Genomic DNA, 18,913 nt, shown 5'->3' with positions numbered 1-18,913 from the left:
CCTCATGGGGTGGTTGGGGGCATCCATGATCAATCAAAATAAAGGGCCTAGAACAGTGTCTGGCACATAGTTCATGCTATATAATTGTTTCCTATTATGATTATTCCTATTATACTGCTATCACTATTATAACCTGCTCCTCAGGCCAAACGGAAACCAGCCAACAAAGGCTCAGTTCTCTTCCCTGACATGACCAAGGATTTCTGGACACCTTCTACATCCCCAGCTGCAAAAAAAGTCACTCTCCAACTCATCCAAACATAACTTCAGAAGCTGCAGGTGTCTGAATCCATGTCAAACGGTCATCTACTCAGAATTTCTTTATGTGTAGGCTACATGCCACTGATAGCAACAACATGAAACAGGCCTTATCACAGTAGTTCCTGACCTTTTTTCCCATCTCAACCAACTTGAGTGACACTGGTCCCTCCTATAGTAACAGCTCACCTCCAGTGAGACCTGCTCACTTTGGCCTAACGGCAGCCCTGTGAAGCATGTAGTGTGGAGGTTACCCTTTTCTAACTTTTATAGATGAGGACAACATATTTCTGAGATGTTAAGAGATAACTGACTAAACTCATACAGCTCTTAATGTCAGAGCTCGAAGTTTTCAAGCAGCCAGATGCTAAACTCAGGGATCATCTTGGTCTACCTTACCATCTTCCAACTTCTGCCCATGACCTGGTCTACCAACAGCATGCTTCACACTGAGGACACAGAGGGCCTATATCACACCTGGAAAAGGCACCTGTAACCACCTAAGGAAGAAATGCTGACACTTTCATTTACCATCTACTACCTTCCTCCTACTCTCCATCCCGATCTCTGAAACCTCCACTTGAGGTGTTGTAAATAAAAATACAATTTTTCTTTTTTGATTTCATATTTCATAGCGTTTGACTATGGGAGTGGACAAACATCAAATTCTATGACAGAGAGACCGCAAGGCACAACCATCAAGAAATCAGGAGGTGCAGCAAACACGTACATGATCCCCGGATGATGCCCACTTGTAAAATATGCAGGTGTGCCAGGAATACTCAAGGTATACACATGTAGTACATGTAAAATGCAAACAGAATCTTCTGCAAGGAGATACATCCAAATAGTTAACCATGGTTATTCTGAGGAAGGAGAGCACAGGGAAGATTAGTGAGGGAGTTTTTACTCTTGCTCCTTAGCCTTCTTTATTGTTAATATTGTTTAAACCACAAACATATATTAAACTCTTTTTCCATTAACAAAATAAACATAGTTTGGAAAGAATCTAGAAGTCTATCACAGTATGGTCGTCTGGGTAGATTGACTGATGTGCTAGAATAGTGGGCTGCTAACAAATCTGCAGTGGGACAGCAGGCCTGAGTCTGATCAGAATTCCCCACCGTGGTACTCCGCGCCACCCTGGCCCTATTCCTGTCAAATGGATGCAGGCGTCCTTTGCACAGCACACCTCCGGGACTCTAAGCTGCCAGAGTTCTATTGGATAACAGCTCCTTTGGAAAAACTCCCTGATCTGTCTGTCCTCTTTGTATCTGTGGACACAGGTGGGACAGGGAGTTCTTTGCTCATATTATTGTATGTGCAGGGAATGAGCCATAAACAGGATGAGCAGGCAGATATTTAACTCTCACTTGGGAACACAGTGATTTCAAGCCATTTTAGTTGTACCCCTTTTCATGCAAATGTTCACAATCCACATCATTCCCTTAAAGCAGATCTGATCACACCTCTGTCGGGTGTACTTTGCTACTCAAGTGTTTATGGTACAGAATAAGTTAAAAGTAATAAGATGACACTTAAAACACTCTATAATTCAGATTGTCACTCTTTAGCTATCTTGAAAACCCTAGATAATTTAGGATTTTCTAGATTAGAGTACTGTTTGCCAGTTGCTGTCCAATGAATTTGAAAACAAATTGGAAAAAAAAAATCCTAATGTTTGCTCAGACATCTTTCAGTTTTGAAAGGATTAGGGAAACAATCCCAGAAGTAGTATATGTGGGCAAGAATATTAGATAAACGTTGAACAAAGGCTAATATAACAGTACTTGTAATGCATAAACTCTGTCTGAGAGCAGAGGTCTCAGGAGACTGGAATGGGTGACTTCTTGGGAGAGAGCATTGGGCAGGCTGGCCACTGGAAGTCTTTGTTTCTCTTCAGTCCAGGTGGCAGCTGATGCTCCATGGAGAGGTACCCAAAGGACCAGAGGAACATGAAACAGTTCAGAACCAAGTTCTCACAAATGCTCGGTGATGGTAGAGTGGTGGGATATTTGGCAAGTTCCTTCCCAGAATGGGCCTGGCTGCTCTCTCCACGGGAGGAAGATTTTTGAGGCTGGAGATCAATCATAAAGAAACCCAGATTCAGCACTGTACTGACTGGACCACTGAGATGTGGCACTGCTCTTTACACTGGGGCATGAGGAAAAGCAAGGATGGCTTTGATCTGGGAAAGGCTCACTACGTCAAATTCGGACAGCAGACTGTATGGAGAGCACACTTGGTAGATGTGTTCAGAGGATCACCAAACCCCAACACAGGACAACTTGTATTGAGGCTTGCATATCGGGAGGCCAGTTCATTTTTAAAGGAGGAAATAACAATGCTAATAACTTTGTGGATCCAACATCTGTTCATAATTAAGACAGAGAAGCCAAAAGGAAATTAAAAAAGTTAAACCTATATGAAAACATTCTACTATAACCTGTAGACCTCTATTGATAAATTTTTAAAAAACTCTTTGAAACTGTGCTATAGCTTACCGAGGGACAGTCACTCATTTTCAAAGGTAATTTCTCATAGACTGCTTATCCTCTTGAACCTCTACCTGCACACCGTGTTTGCATTAGGGACTTGATTTATGGATTCCAACTCCTTTGACGCAGAAGCTGACTTCCTGTTGCCTTGGTTACTTGGAGCTCAGTTCAAGGTTAAAGTACTCCCAAATCAGAATCAGTGGCAGGCGCTGCATCTAGCGGCCAGGTTATTGACTGCCCCAGGATGTGGAAAGGTCAGAGACCAAAGCACTGTTTACTGCCTTAAGGGTGAGTCAATATGGAGTCAATAGTTTCGATATTTTGATTCTGTTTCTTCCGAAGTAGTAGTTTTTGTTCAATTACCTCTTCCCCAGGTTGCTCAAGGTTACAGGGGTCATGGAAGAAAAGCAGGGTCTACAGTGGCTGACTTTCCCAGGATCTCTTTAATGAGCTCTGTGACCTTGGATAATAAAAACCAGCCTCACCATAGAGTAATTTGTATGTTGCTCTAGGTTTGTAAAGTTTGTTATCTACTTATCTCATTTTCTCTATGGGGAAACAAACAAACAAACAAACCTTTGTGGGACAGTTATTATTTACTCCTTTTTTCTAGATGAGAAAATGGAGGTTCAAGGAGGTCAGACATCTCATGTAAAATCACACAGCTGATAAGAAGTGGTAAGAAATAGATCCTAACCCCTGACTGAGTCCTCATCCCATAGTTTCTTTAAAATAAAGGGGCTGATAAAATCATCAACCAGGGATCATACGTAATTCATTTTGTAATGTCCACTACAGAAAGCAGTATATCTGGAAAATACTATGCAATTAATATAGGTTTAATTAAAATTTTAATTCTAAGATTGCAAATGCAGATGTTTCCTGGAGACAAAACTTAGGATGGCATAGTGACAGAGGCTGACACCAGTGCGGTGGTTAGTTCCTTCTATCACCTTCCTGGCCCTTTCACTGTAGAATGCAGTGCTTGGCATGGACTGAGAGGCATGTTTTGTTGAGCATTCAGTGGCTTTTAATCTTGCAAAGAGCAATGACATGCATTATGCTATTTGACCCTTGCAGCATCCCTGTGGATGACAAGAGGCAGATGGTGAAACTCCAAGTTCACAAATAAGAAAACCAAGGCACAGAGGACCAGGTGATGTGCCCAAGCTCACATATCACAGGTGCGAAGAAAGCGGTGCTGAAATCCGTGCCTCTTGACTGAATTCAATATTCTTTTCTGTCCCATGACACATTGACTTTTGGGCAAACCAATAGATAATATATTTTTCACAAGAGGAAACTCATACTGAAAACTTGATTATAATTCCTTTTCTCATATATTGGTTGTCTGCTCGAATCCTCCCATTGCTATTTTTTCTTGTTTGCAAATGAACTTCATCCATGGAAATAAGGGGATATACGTTACAGAATAAAGTGAATCAAGAAATAGACACACTTGTCAGAGGGCAGACAGCAGAAGCAAGAAGAACTACAATCCTGCAGCCTGTGGAATGAAAACCACATTCACAGAAAGATAGACAAAATGAAAGGCAGAGGACTATGTATCAGATGAAGGAACAAGATAAAACCCCAGAAAAACAACTAAATGAAGTGGAGATAGGCAACCTTCCAGAAAAAGAATTGAGAATAATGATAGTGAAGATGATCCAGGACCTTGGAAAAAGAACGGAGGCAAAGATCGAGAAGATGCAAGAAATGTTTAAAAAAGACCTAGAAGAATTAAAGAACAAAAACCTGGAAGAATTAAAGAACAAACAAACAGAGATGAACACTACAATAACTGAAATGAAAAATAGACTAGAGGGAAGCAATAGCAGAATAACTGAGGCAGAAGAACAGATAAGTGAGCTGGAAGACAGAATGGTGGAATTCACAGCTGTGGAACAGAATAAAGAAAAAGGAATGAAAAGAAATGAAGACAGCCTAAGAGACCTCTGGGACAACATTAAATGCACGAACATTCGCATTATAGTGGTCCCAGAAGGAGAAGAGAGAGAGAAAGGACCCAAGAAAATATTTGAAGAGATTGTAGTTGAAAACTTCCCTAACATGGGAAAGGAAATAGCCACCCAGGTCCAGGAAGTACAGAGAGTCCCAGGCAGGATAAACCCAAGGAGAAACATGCCAAGACACATAGTAATCAAATTGACAAAAATTAAAGACAAAGAAAAATTATTAAAAACAACAAGGGAAAAATGGCAAATAACCTACAAGGGAACTCCCATAAGGTGAACAGCTGATTTCTCAGCAGAAACTCTACAAGCCAGAAGGGAGGGGCACAATATATTTAAAGTGATGAAAGGGAAGAACCTACAGCGAAGATTACTCTATCTGGCAAGGATCTCATTCCGATTCGACGGAGAAATCGAAAGCTTTACAGACAAGCAAAAGCTAAGAGAATTCATCACCACCAAACCAGCTCTACAACAAATGCTAAAGGAACTTCTCTAAGTGGGAAACACAAGAAAAGAAAATGACCTACAAAAACAGACCCAAAACAATTAAGAAAATGGTAATAGGAACATACATATTGATAATTACCTTAAATGTGAATGGATTAAATGCTCCAACCAAAAGACACAGGCTTGCTGAATGGATACAAAAACAAGACCCCTCCCTATATATGCTCTCTACAAGAGACCCACTTCAGACCTAGGGACACATACAGACTGAAAGTGAGGGGATGGAAAAAGATATTCCATGCGAATGGAAATCAAAAGAAAGCTGGAGTAGCAATACTCATTTCAGATAAAATAGACTTTAAAGAATGTTACAAGGGACAAGGAAGGACAAAACATAATGAAAAAGGGATCAATCCAAGAAAAACATATAACAATTATAAATATATATACACCCAACAGAGGAGCACCTCGATACATAAGGCGAGTGCTAACAGCTACAAAAGAGGAACTCGACAGTAACACAATAATAGTGGGGGACTTTAACACCTCACTTACACCAACAGAGAGATCATCCAGACAGAAAATTAATAAGGAAACACAAAGTTTAAATGACACATTAGACCAGATAGATTTAATTGATATTTATAGGACATTCCATCCGAAAACAGCAGATTACACTTTCTTTTCAAGTGCATACGGAATATTCTCCAGGGTAGATCACATCTTGGGTTACAAATCAAGCCTCAGTACATTTAAGAAAACTGAAATCACATCAAGCATCTTTTCTGACCACACTGCTATGAGATTAGAAATAAATTACAGGGGAAAAAAAAGTAAAAAGCACAAACACATGGAGGCTAAACAATATGCTACTAAATAACCAAGTAGTCACTCAAGAAATCAAAAAATACCTAGAGACAAATGACAATGAAAACACGATGATCCAAAACCTATGGGATGCAGCAAAAGCAGTTCTAAGAGGGAAGTATATAGCAATACAATCTTACCTCAAGAAATGAGAAAACTCTCATATAAACAACCTAACTTTACACCTAAAGTAATTAGAGAAAGAAGAACAAACAAAACCCAAAGTGAGTAGAAGGAAAGAAATCACAAAGATCAGAGCAGAAATAAATGAAATAGAAACAAGAAAACAATAGCAAAGATCTATAAAACTAAAAGCTGGTGCTTTGAGAAGATAAACAAATTTGATAAACCTTTAGCCAGACTCATCAAGAAAAACAGGGAGAGGATTCAAATCAATAAAACTGGAAATGAAAAAGGAGAAGTTACAAAGGACACCACAGAAATACAAAGCATCCTAAGAGACTACTACAAGCAACTCTATGCCATGCCAATAAAATGAACAATCTGGAAGAAATGGGCAAATTCTTAGAAAGGTATAACCTTCCAAGATGGAACCAGGAAGAAATAGAAAACATGAACAGACAAATCACAAGTAATGAAATTGAAACCGTGATTAAATATTTTCCAACAAACAAAAGTCCGGGACCAGATGGCTGCACAGGTGAATTCTATCAAACATTTAGAGAAGAGCTGACACCCATCCTTCTCAAACTCTTGCAAAAAATTGCAGAGGAAGGAACACTCCCAAACTCATTCTATGAGGCCACCACCACCCTGATACCAAAACCAGACAAAAACACTACAAAAAGAGAAAATTACAGACCAATATTACTGATGAATATACATGCAAAAATCCTCAACAAAATACTAGCAAACAGAATCCAACATCACATTAAAAGGATCATACTCCATGATCAAGTGGGATTTATCCCAGGGATGCAAGGATCCTTCATTATATGCAAATCCATCAGTGTGATACACCATATTAACAAACTGAAGAATAAAAACCATATGATCATCGCAATAGATGCAGAAAAAGCTTTTGACAAAATTCAACACCCATTTATGATAAAAGCTCTTCAGAAAGTGGGCATAGAGGGAAGCTACCTTAACGTAATAAAGGCCATATATGACAAACCCACAGCAAACATCATTCTTAATGGTAAAAAACTGAAAGCATTTTATCTAAGATCAGCAACAAGACAAGGCTGTCCACTCTCACCACTCTTATTCAACATAGTCTTGGAAGTCCTAGCCATGGCATTCAGAGAAGAAAAAGAAATAAAAGGAATATGAATTGGAAAAGAAGACATAAAACTGTCACCATTTGCAGATGACATGATACTATACATAGAGAATCCTGAAGATGCCACCAGAAAACTACTAGAGCTAATCAATGAATTTGGTAAAGTTTCAGGATACAAAATTAATGCACAGAAATCTCTTGCATTCCTATACACTAACAATGAAAGATCAGAAAGAGAAATTAAGAAAAAAATCCCATTCACCATTGCTACAAAAAGAATAAAATACCTAGGAATAAACCTACCTAAGGAAGTAAAAGACCTGTACTCAGAAAATTATAAGACACTGATGAAAGAAATCAAAGATGACACAAACAGATGGATAGATATATGATGTTCTTGGATGGGAAGAGTCAATATTGTGAAAATGACTATACTACACAAAGCAATCTACAGATTCAATGCAATCCCTATCAAATTACCAATGGCATTTTTTACAGAACTCGAACAAAAAATCTTAAAATCTGTATGGATACACGAAAGACACCGAATAGCCAAAATAATCTTGAGGGAAAAAAAAATGGAGCTGGAGGAATCAGACTCCCTGAGTTCAGACTATACTGCAAAGCTACAGTAATCAAGACAGTATGGTACTGGCACAAAAACAGAAATATAGATCAATGAAATGGGATAGAAAGCCCAGAGATAAACCCACGCACCTATGGTCAACTAATCTATTACAAGGGAGGCAAGGATATACAGTGGAGCAAAGACAGTCTCTTCAATAAGTGGTGCTGGGAAAACTGGACAGCTACATATGAAAGAATGAAATTAGAACACTCCCTAACACCATGCACAAAAATAAACTCAAAATGGATTAAAGACCTAAATGCAAGCCTGGACACTATAAAACTCTCAGAGGAAAACATAGGGAGAACACTCTTTGACATAAATCACAGCAAGATCTTTTTTGATCCACCTCCTAGAGTAATGGAAATAAAAACAAAAATAAACAAATGGGACCTAGTGAAACTTAAAAGGTTTTGCACAGCAAAGGAAACTATAAACAAGATGAAAAGACAACCCTCAGAATGCGAGAACATATTTGCAAACAAATAAATGGATAAAGGACTAACCTCCAAAATATATAAACAGCTCATGTAGCTCAATATCAAAAAAACAAACAACCCAATCAAAAAATGGTCATAAGACCTAAATAGACATTTCTCCAGAGAAGACACACAGATGGCCAAGAGGCACATGAAAAGCTACTCAACATCACTAATTATTAGAGAAATGCAAATCAAAACTACAATGAGGTATCACCTCACACCAGTTAGAATGGGCATCATCAGAAAATCTACAAACAACAAATGTTGGAGAGGGTGTGGAGAAAAGGGAACCCTCTTGCACTTTAGGTGGGGATGTAAATTGGTACAGCCACTATGGAGAATAGTATGGAGGTTTCTTAAAAAACTAAAAACAGGGCTTCCCTGGTGGCGCAGTGGTTGAGAGTCTGCCTGCTGATGCAGGGGACACGGGTTCATGCCCCGGTCCAGGAGGATCCCACATGCCGCAAAGCGGCTGGGCCTGTGAGCCATGGCCGCTGAGCCCGGGCGTCCAGAGCCTGTGCTCCGCAATGGGAGAGGCCAGAGCAGTGAGAGGCCCACATACCGCAAAAAAACAACAACAAAAAACTAAAAACAGAATTACCATATGACCCAGCAATCCCACTACTGGGCATATACCCAGACAAAACCATAATTCAAAAAGATACATGCACCCTAATGTTCATTGCAGGGCTATTTACAATAGCCAGGTCATGGAAGCAACCTAAGTGTCCATCGACAGACAAATGGATAAAGAGGTGGTACATATATACAATGGAATATTACTCAGCCATAAAAAGGAATGAAATTAGGTCATTTGTAGAGACATGGATGGTCCTAGGGACTGTCATACAGAGTGAAGTAAGTCAGAAAGAGAAAAACAAATACCGTTTATTAACGCATATATGTGGAATCTAGAAAAATGGTACAGATGAACCGGCTTGCAAGGAAGAAATAGGGACAGATGTAGAGAACAAACATATGGACACCAAGGGGGGAAAGTGGGAGTGGGGGTGCTGGTGGGATGAAGTGGGAGATTGGAATTGATATATATATATATATATATATATAGTAATATGTATAAAATAGACAACTAATAAGAACGTGTATAAAAAAATAAATAAAATTTAAAAAAAGAAATAGATAACCTTGGGATTTGGAAAACAATGTTTTTCTGTGCCAAAGTCAATAGAAGTGTTATTTTTTGTTGCATCACTTTATTCATTAATTGAACAAATATTTATTGAACATCTACCATACCAGGGACATGACACTGGTCTAAGCAGTGAAGTCCCTAAGTTTTCTAAGAATTACATTCTAATAATCTCTGCGTAGCATAAAGATAGCTGTTACTTTTTATAAGGATACTGAAAGATCCTAAAGTGCCTTTTTAATCATCCAAAACAGAGGCTTTGCTACCCATACAGAATCTTTGGGTGAACTTGAAAAGTCATCCCACCTAGGTGGAGATTCCCAAGGACACAGCTCTCAGCAAAGAGAGGGCACCATTGTAAAAGTTAGATTAAATTATGGCTTCCTGTGTGCACATGCACCCCCACTGCTCATGGTTTGGAGAGAGGAGCATGCACTGGATTTCAGTGCTTTTCTCCCCTTGAGCCAGGTTCCAACAGAAAGTGAACTACTTGCTCAATTGCAGGTGGTGGTCTTGTCAACATGTGTTTTGTGTCAAATGAGTTTTACTTCATTTTGGGACCTTGAGAGATGAAATTCAGGCAAGGTCACTTGTAAGTAGGATGCTATTCAGTTAGCCTGGAGTCAATCATTTTAAAATCAAAAGATATTTGAGTGCTGCACAGCACAACTCAGAAGATGTGATCTCTGTCTTTGTAAAGAAGGTTTAGAAGTGGAGAGTGGGATAAGACAAAAACACTTACAAAACTGATAAACCAAATGAGACAGGAAGCCAAATGAGTCCTCCACAAATTAGGAGGAAAATGAGATCTCAGTGGGATCTGAGGTGGTTTTGTGCTCATGCATATATTAATTCAACATTCATTAAGAGCCTGTAAGTACCAGGTACCATTAAGTACAGGGATCATGAACCTTCTCTGAAAGGGGCTAACCTGTCCACTCAGGAAGACAGATACAGGTACAAAAACCCCAGTCTTGAACGATGAGTAGAATTCAATAACTAGAAGTAGAGGGAGAGCCTGCCAGGGCTGGGAAAAGACAAGAGCAAAAGCAGAAATAACAAGCCTTCTTTGTGCAACTGAGACAAGAGTGCTTGGGCTGAGGTGTAAAAACCAAACACTGAAAGATATGTTTGGAAAGGCAATTGGGAACAATTAAACCCACATCTTGTTGTCAGGTAGATTTAGTTTCTCCCTTCCACAAACATGTCTTATCGTCTTGGACAGACTTCTGCAATAGGACTTATCTCCTATTGTGTAATTATTTGTTCATTTCTCTGACAATTTTTGTAGGCAACTGCAAAATTCTAGAAGTCATGAACCACGTCTAACTTTCTTTTGATTTCCCAGCACTTAGCTTGATAGATATTACATACTCAAAAGTGTTGGATGGATGAATGGACAAATGGAATACACATTTATTCTTCTAGGCCCAAACCTTCTGGGGAAGCCACCCATCCACACTTGGTCCTCTAATCTAAAACTCCTTTGTCAGTACAGTATAGAGTACAGGTGAAGAACACGTTCTCTGGAGTAAGACTACCTGCATTACTAGCTGTGTGATTTGGGGCAGTTCATATCAGCTCTCTATGCTCAGTTTCCTCATCTGTTAAACGAGGTTATTGAGGATTAAAGGAGTTTATATATTGTGGTAGACAGAAAATAATGTCCCCCTTTCTAATTCCTAGAACCTGTGAATGTGTTATGTATCATAGCAAGGGGGAATTAAGGATGCAGACAGACAGAATTAATATTGTCAATCAGCTGACCTTAACATCTAGAAAGTATCCTTGATTACGAGATGGTCAAAATGTAATCAAAAGTGTCCACTGAAGTGAAAGAAGGAGGTAGAAAAGAAGAGTCAGAGAAAGATGCGGTGATGGAAGTAGGGTAAGAGAGCGGCTAGGCTGCTGGCTTTGAAGATGGAGGAGGAGGGACACGTGTTAAGGAATGCAAATGGCCTCAAGAAGCTAGAAAAGACAAGGAAATAGATTCTTTCCCATAGTTTTCAGAAAGGAAGTTGATACTTTGATTTTAGCTCAGTGAGACTCATTTTGGACTTCTGACCTCCAAACTGTAATATAATAAATTTGTGTTGGTAAAGCTATTAAGTTTGTAGAAATTTGTTATAGCAGTAATAGAAAAACTAACACATACAAAAACACTTATCATGGTGCCTAGAGAGTAAGAAGTCAATTGTGTTAACTATTATTACTTAGCACTACAGTGTCTTCGTACTAATTGTTTCATTTTAAACTTATTTCATATGTTCAAGTCGTGTATGTCTCCTACAAGATTTAAATTCTTTAGGACGTAGAGATTTTATAGTATTTTCTTATATCTTCCTGGCATAATGCGGACACAAAGAAACTATACAATGAATACTTATAGTCAGTAAATTGTACCAGAGACAAATAATTCGTTAATATGAAAGTTAAGAGACTACAGTTCTGAGAGCTGAGTTATTTCAGGCTCTACCCCACACGGACTGGATGAACTTGAACAGGACTTGGAATCTCACTGTGCTTCAGTTTCCTCTTGGTCAGAATCTATTCTAGCTTTACTATTCTAAGTTGTCTAGATTCAGAGAAACTGCTGAACAATCTGATTAGTTCTTGCTTCTCTTAATTTAGAAGTGAAGAAATGGGCTGAGGAGAGAACATTTTGTCTACTGGAACTTCAAAGAGATTTTTTCTTAAAGAATCCTTTATACAGTAAATTCTAATGGTGTAGAAGTCAGTCTCTTCTAATCCTACAGTGAAAAAGCCACACCAGATGAAAGGTATTTTCTAGATGTGCCCAGTGATATCACCCAGAATGGAAATACAGCGAACATCAAAATTGCAAAGAGGAGACATCTCAGGTTAGAGGTTTTTAATCTTTCTGCATCTTAGACATCAGAACCTCTTCTTAGGAAAAAAGCGTACACATGTACACACAGACACACAGACACACACAACACATTTTGTACACAGCTTAAGGTTCAAAGATACTTTTAAGCTCAGGTTAGTACCCTGGCCTGCCTAAGTCAATTCCTGCACACAGACACACAGACACACAGACACAGACACAGACACAGACACAGACACACACACACACACACACACACACACACTCCAGAAGGATTAAGAGCAGATAGATAGAACCAAACAGAATGCTGATGTAACTGCTCCCATGGTTAAAAAAACAGAGACAATAGAGTGGTACCTGTTTCGCTGAAAAATATAACAAAGGGATTTTCAAAAGATACTAACAAGGGAAGAAAGGATGCATACATGTAATTAAAACCAATTTAGTAGCACACTGCATCATGTATGCTCTTGTTACATCCTTGGTGATCAGGTAGGTTAGGAATTTGCAACTGATGCACATAAAGCATGTTATAGGTTTCAATAGATGAGCACAAAGGAGCTTCAGCAAAGTAAAATCAAGGCAGTTTAGAGTTGGAAGGGAAGTAATCCAGTCCTTCCTGGGCAATTGAGCCCCAGAAATGGATGTATCTTGCTTTGCCCCGTGTCACACAAAGAGGGTGGCAGGGGTATGACTCTGAACCCAGCCTTATTCTTGGACTGTCTCAGGCCAGCATGCTGGCTTTCTGCTAATAGGATTACATTCTGAGACTTCACAGAAGCAGTCTTCTTGCTCTTCTTGCATGCTGGTTATTCTATACTCACAGGGCAGCTTTAAAACAGACCAAGCCAAAAATGGCAGTTGTGATCCAAGCTATAAGACCACTGGCTCTGGAGGATTCTTCCCTAGACTCTCCCTAATGTGAAGGGCTCAGTAGCTGTTAATATAAGCATCTTTTGTAGTATCTTCCTTTTTACCTTTAGAACACAGAGTTGCAGTGCACATCTGCATGGTAATACAGATCTTGGTGCTAACTGGGTCACCTTATTTGCATTTTGATTACTGCTTATTTAGAAGCCACAGTGAGAAAAGAGCTTGATATCAGGAGCTTAAATGCATGTGTGTCTATAAATATATGTGTAAATAGATAAATGCATAGTTACTGGTTTGTGAAAGATCCGGCCAATATGTACTCATCTCTTAAGAACGTATCTGTTGGAGTCTGGCCATGTATGGATGTTAGGTTTATAAATGTGGTTACGGAATCTAATTATTCTCAGTGTAAGATTGCCCACTGTATGGACACACTGTGTCAGCTAGAGAAGCCAATTCAGCATACAGCCCCTTTGTTAAGTAGTCATTGCTTTATATGTGGGAAAGTTGCTTTGTTTTAAGGGTGTCATTGCAACCACCTACTTTGTTCCACTATTTGAAATCATCCTGTAAAATGCAAACACATTGTGACTGTGTGTAGGCATACACATATAGACACAGAATGTGTGTTAGAAAAGCTCTCTTTTTTTGCAACAGAAGAGAAAAAAATCACAGAAACTCAGACCCATCATTAGATAGATCTCCTAATCTTTATCTCTACTAGCTCAGTCAGACGAGCTAATACCATGATGATGGCTTTGAAATCTCTTAGGAATTGGATGAGGAGAAGCGATAGTGATGAACTCCCAGCTAATAAACACAGAGTGCTTATTTCGGCAGAATGATCAATTTCTAGATGTCCTGAGGCTTGTCTGATACAGTTGATTTACTCATCCTTGCTTACCTCACTAATAAAGCCAAAGCCCACCATCAGATTACAGAGGTGCCTAGAATTTCTTAAAGGGGCAGAAGAAAGGTAAAGTAACAGTCATCATATCCCTCTGAGCATCCTTCCCCACCCACAGTCCTTGAAACCCTGGCTGCCTTCCTCACTGGTACTCTCCACTCAGTAGACTTTGAGTTAGTACAGTAATACAATTAATTTGTTATATTGTTAGTGGAAATTTAATGCAATGATCTAAAAGAACTCTTACATATTATGATAAACTTTAGTGTCTCTGGGCGGCTCCCCTTGCATTGGGCTCATTTCACATCTCATCCATTATGTAAATGAGATTTGGAAATAGTTGAGTTTCACTAATGTATCTCAACTCTAATGGATTGGAGTCAGTCCTTTTGAAACTAATGAGGTTAAATGCATCTCAACATTTCTTTCTACTTGGTTGATTATGCAAGCCTCTATTCAAGAAATGGGATGCAGTGCATTTTTTTTCAACCATCCTCTAAGGAAATGTCACTGTTGCCAGACCCCAAAGTAGCCCCAAATAAGTTACGTTTGAATAATGCCTGTGTCGGTTCTAACATTGCATGGTGCATAAATAGAGATAATGGACAATATACCATTATATGATTTAAGATAAAAGGAGAGTATTTTAAAAGTTAGTTCATCTGAGGAAGACTTTCAGTCATCCACAGAAGAGTGAGGGGAAGTTTCCAAAAGTGGACAATGGGGATGAAGAGCCCTTGGTGGGGCTTGAGATCAGAGAGGGAAATAGTCACTGGCAGAGTCTGGAACTGGGAAGAGACTATCGCCTTTGATTCAAAGTCACAAGATGTCAATCCAGTTACTCAGGGCCTAGTCTTAAGATAAAGATATACAAGAAGGACATTCTAGATTTCATTTCAAAGGTCAAGAATGGGGAGTTCTAAAGTTTGGAGGCACAACGCTTTTTTCAAAAAAAAAAAAAAAAAAGGAATAAGCATTTCAGGAGGAGCAGCTTCAAATTATCCAGGGTCATGGAATCACGGAGGTGAGGATGAGGTGCTAGATACCCAAAACATCCATAAAATTATTTTGTCTTTATTTAAAAAGGGGGGATGGGTTAAGTGGAAAGACATTTAATCTGCATGATCGCCCTCTCAGGTAGATGGTTTATTAAATATTTTTTAAATTAAGAAAACTGAAGCTTTGAGAGGTTAGATAACTTGAACAAGGTCAAATACCTAGTTAAGTGACAGAGCTGGGAATTAAACCAAGGGTCTTCTGGCTCCAAAGTTACAGCTTATCTACCACCTCAAAACTCCTTTCCTTGTAGGTAGTGTATTTCTTAATTACTGGCTAATACATTTGGATTCTGATTCTCTTATACAGAATGTTTCTGTCCCCATGTCCTAGCACAATGGCTGGCACAGAGAATGTGCCCAGAATGAGCCAGTCAGGAATGAGAAGAGGAAACGCTGGATATTTACGAAAGGTGATTAGGATGGAGGCCACCAGATGCTTGACTGAAGAAAGGGTTGGAGATTTGGAGGAGAGATTTCTGGTCAAGGAATCACTCCATCTTTGCCATCCAAACTAACTATACCAACTCCCTGAAACCTGGGACCCCAGCAAGAAAGTTTGTCAACACTTAAATATTCAAATGATGCCACATTCTCAATAAGTTCTTGGTGGATGGCAACAAGGAAGCAGTTTTGTTCTTGCATTAATTTATTCAGTAAAAGTTTCCGTGCTTATCATGAACACAGCTGCTCCAGGTCCTTTTGGGTACCCTTAAAATAAAAGAACGAGTCCAGTCTTGGTCAAATATTTAGCTGAAGAAACACGATGCAGGAACAAGAAATTTAAATAAAAATAACAACCTCCCCTGAGCTGAAAAGACTACCCATATTACCTTCTATTGCACCTGGGGCACGCCAGAGATTTACTGGGGAGATTTTAACAACTAGCATATATTCTAGAATAATAGTTTAAAATGGAACTTATTATCTATATAACTCATATACAAACATAAATACTTGACCTGGCTGATTAAGAATAAGAATTTATATTAATATCAATACCATAGTAAAGGTAACAAGGTAACCATCATGATTATTTTAAACAAAAGTGGCATTTCAAAGTAGTTGAAAGGGTTTGTTCTGAGCCCTCATTCCCTGTGTTCAAACCAGAGAGTTATAAGTTACTGGTTGTCTGGACACGGGCAACTTATTTAACTTCTCTGTGTTTCTGTTTTCTCATCAATAGCGGAATTAATAATAGTACATATCTCCTAGGCTTACATGTGAGGATACAAAGATAAATCTCAATCATCAAAGTGCTGGAGGTAAAGACATATTAGTATTTACTAATAGATTAGTATTTACTAGTTTTCAATATTCTGTGATAAAGACAACAGGGTCAGGCATAAGAGTCATGACTACTCAAGGGAATGAGAGACTTCCCTCCTAGGTAGGGAAGAACGTCACTGAGGAGGTGACATTTCACTTGGGTCTTTAACAATTTGGAAGCATTGGCTGAAAGGGGATGAGGGGAAGAAAGGGCAGCAGGTGCAAAGGCATGAAGCATAAAAGCATAAAATAGAATGGTATGTTTGGCAAAAGGCAAGAATTCCTGTGTGGCTACAATATAGTTTCTAAGGTGGGTGGGTGAAGTGTAGCAGAAGACGGGGCCCTGGGTCAGGCTGGGAATGATGCTGGGAGTTTGGATTTCATTGTGGGTAATGGGGAGTCATGAAGGATTTCCATGTAGACACACAGACACCCAGCCATGGAGAAGAGATGATTTGCTCTCTGTAGGTACAACTGTGATTAGAGGGGACAAAAGCTGTTCCCAGTAGGTTTCTGAGAAGGGAGCCAACAGAAAATAAGGTTTCTGTGCTAAGGGTAGAAATTCACCCTTTGATCCCAGATGCTTAACCAGCGTGCCCTACTGTTCACAGTTCCTACTTGCCCTCCCTCTGTTTCCTTTTCCCTTCTTCAACCTTTATTGGGCAACTTGTGCATTAGAAGTTCCCTTCAAAGAATTACAGGGGAAACACTCATGAGTGAGTTATGGGTCTTGCACTGAAGACACCCAAAGCCTTGTTCAAATAATATTTTTTGTAAATCAACTCTTGCTTTGTTCATTTGGACAGCTCACTGCCCAGAGGAAGCTGGAGGTGAGGACTTTTAGAAAGGTGTATGTTTTCAAGAAGGTAAGTCCCCATCTAATGTATGTGTTCTGCAAGTAAGGATTTGTACACCTCTGCACTGAGGTTTTCACTTTTTCTTCCTGTCTTCATGGGCTGGTATTTGATTATAGTCAGAGGACGGCTATGCAGATAGAAACTATGCAACTAGCTTAACCAGAACAGAGATGGCTAGGGGATGGCAAGTGACCCCTTTCCGAAAAAAGCAGGTATATTACAGCTTTAAATCCTGACATCCTAACAACTTGCTAAAAATAGTCCAGATAGTTATTAGTTGACATACAGGCCCAAACTAAATTCTTTTTACTAAATTCAAATTTCATGGCTTGTTTAATTTGTAAACCAAAGTCAGTCCAGCAGGTCATAAATACCACTGGATTGATATGTGCTGGGAATATTCATGTATATGCTCATTTGTCCATTTGTTTAAGCAGCATCTATTGAGTATCTATAATGAAGAAGGAATTTTGGCAGATCTTGGTAAAAATGCTATTGCAGCACAGCAAAAGATGGTCAAGAATCAGCATAAAAAGTGAGAAAGGGCAGTGATGACTATCACCCTAACTAAAGGCAAGTCACACATATTGAATCTCTGACCACTAAGAAACAGAACTAGTGAACACTGGGATGAGTCCAACACAGAAACACCTCACATTTACGGATGAATATGCTGTAGAGAACGAGCCACACTGCACTCAGGTTGTCGGAATATTTTGCCCACTGGCCCAGTGATTCATTTAGAATCCTGCTGGACAGCAGCGTCTCCGTTCAGGGTGACTTCGTGTGTTCACTGAACGGTTTATGGTCATGAAGGAAAGCTGCAGGGTTGGGGGAGGGCCAAAGAGGCTCAGGAGATGGCGATTCCCAGGCTTACTTATCTTTAGCTCTATGACTTTGGACATGACACTTCTTTTTGTCCTGCGTTTCTTTATGGTCTCTGATTCCTTCTGATTCTGCATCTCCAGTAGACAAAAGAATCTCTGGTAATCTTAAACAGGAGGAAAGTCACCTGGACATCATAAGGAAGATCTGAGAGCCAAAAGCACCTCTATTTTTGAGGAGACATCATTTCTATTAGATAAACCAAATAAAATGCAAGTTACTGGACCTGAAAGGCCTGGGAAACCCAGTCAGGTCTAGGCTCATCTGGGTGTTTCTATCATGTGTCCTGCTCACTTGTGGGTGCCTCATGGTGAAAGTGACTCAGGAGGGTATGCCACTTTTTAATGAGGTCCTTTTGGTTACTTCTGGACAAACTGTTTTTGGTTGAAGATCAAACAATTACATGTGTCACTTTTAATCTAAAACTCCCCACAACCCAATGAAATAGATAATATTAACTATATTTTATATATGAGGAAAACGAGGCTCAGAAATGTTAAGAAATACATTCAGGGTCTCACAGAATTAATGGTAGCAGGAATTTGAACCCAAGTCTCTCTGTCAGGTGCTTTCCTTTAAACAGCCTTCCTTCCCCATGGTTATGAGAAACACACATTGATACTTTAGTGTCTGGACTCCAAAAAGTGACAGAAGGAGTGAGAGG

The 18,913-nt window shown here is 39.4% G+C and overlaps 1 protein-coding gene across 3 annotated transcripts in view; it reads right to left on the bottom strand.

Annotated features, from left to right (window-relative positions):
• SETBP1 (SET binding protein 1) overlaps window positions 1-18,913 on the bottom strand; it is a 375,953-nt gene that overhangs the window by 29,632 nt on the left and 327,408 nt on the right. The gene's annotated exons all lie outside the window — the stretch shown is intronic.

Source organism: Mesoplodon mirus (genome assembly GCF_964341445.2).
Source record: "Mesoplodon mirus genome assembly, chromosome: 13".
NCBI lineage: Eukaryota > Metazoa > Chordata > Mammalia > Artiodactyla > Ziphiidae > Mesoplodon > Mesoplodon mirus.
The sequence above is the reverse complement of the archived record's forward strand: the minus strand, read 5'-3'. Positions and strand labels throughout refer to the sequence as shown.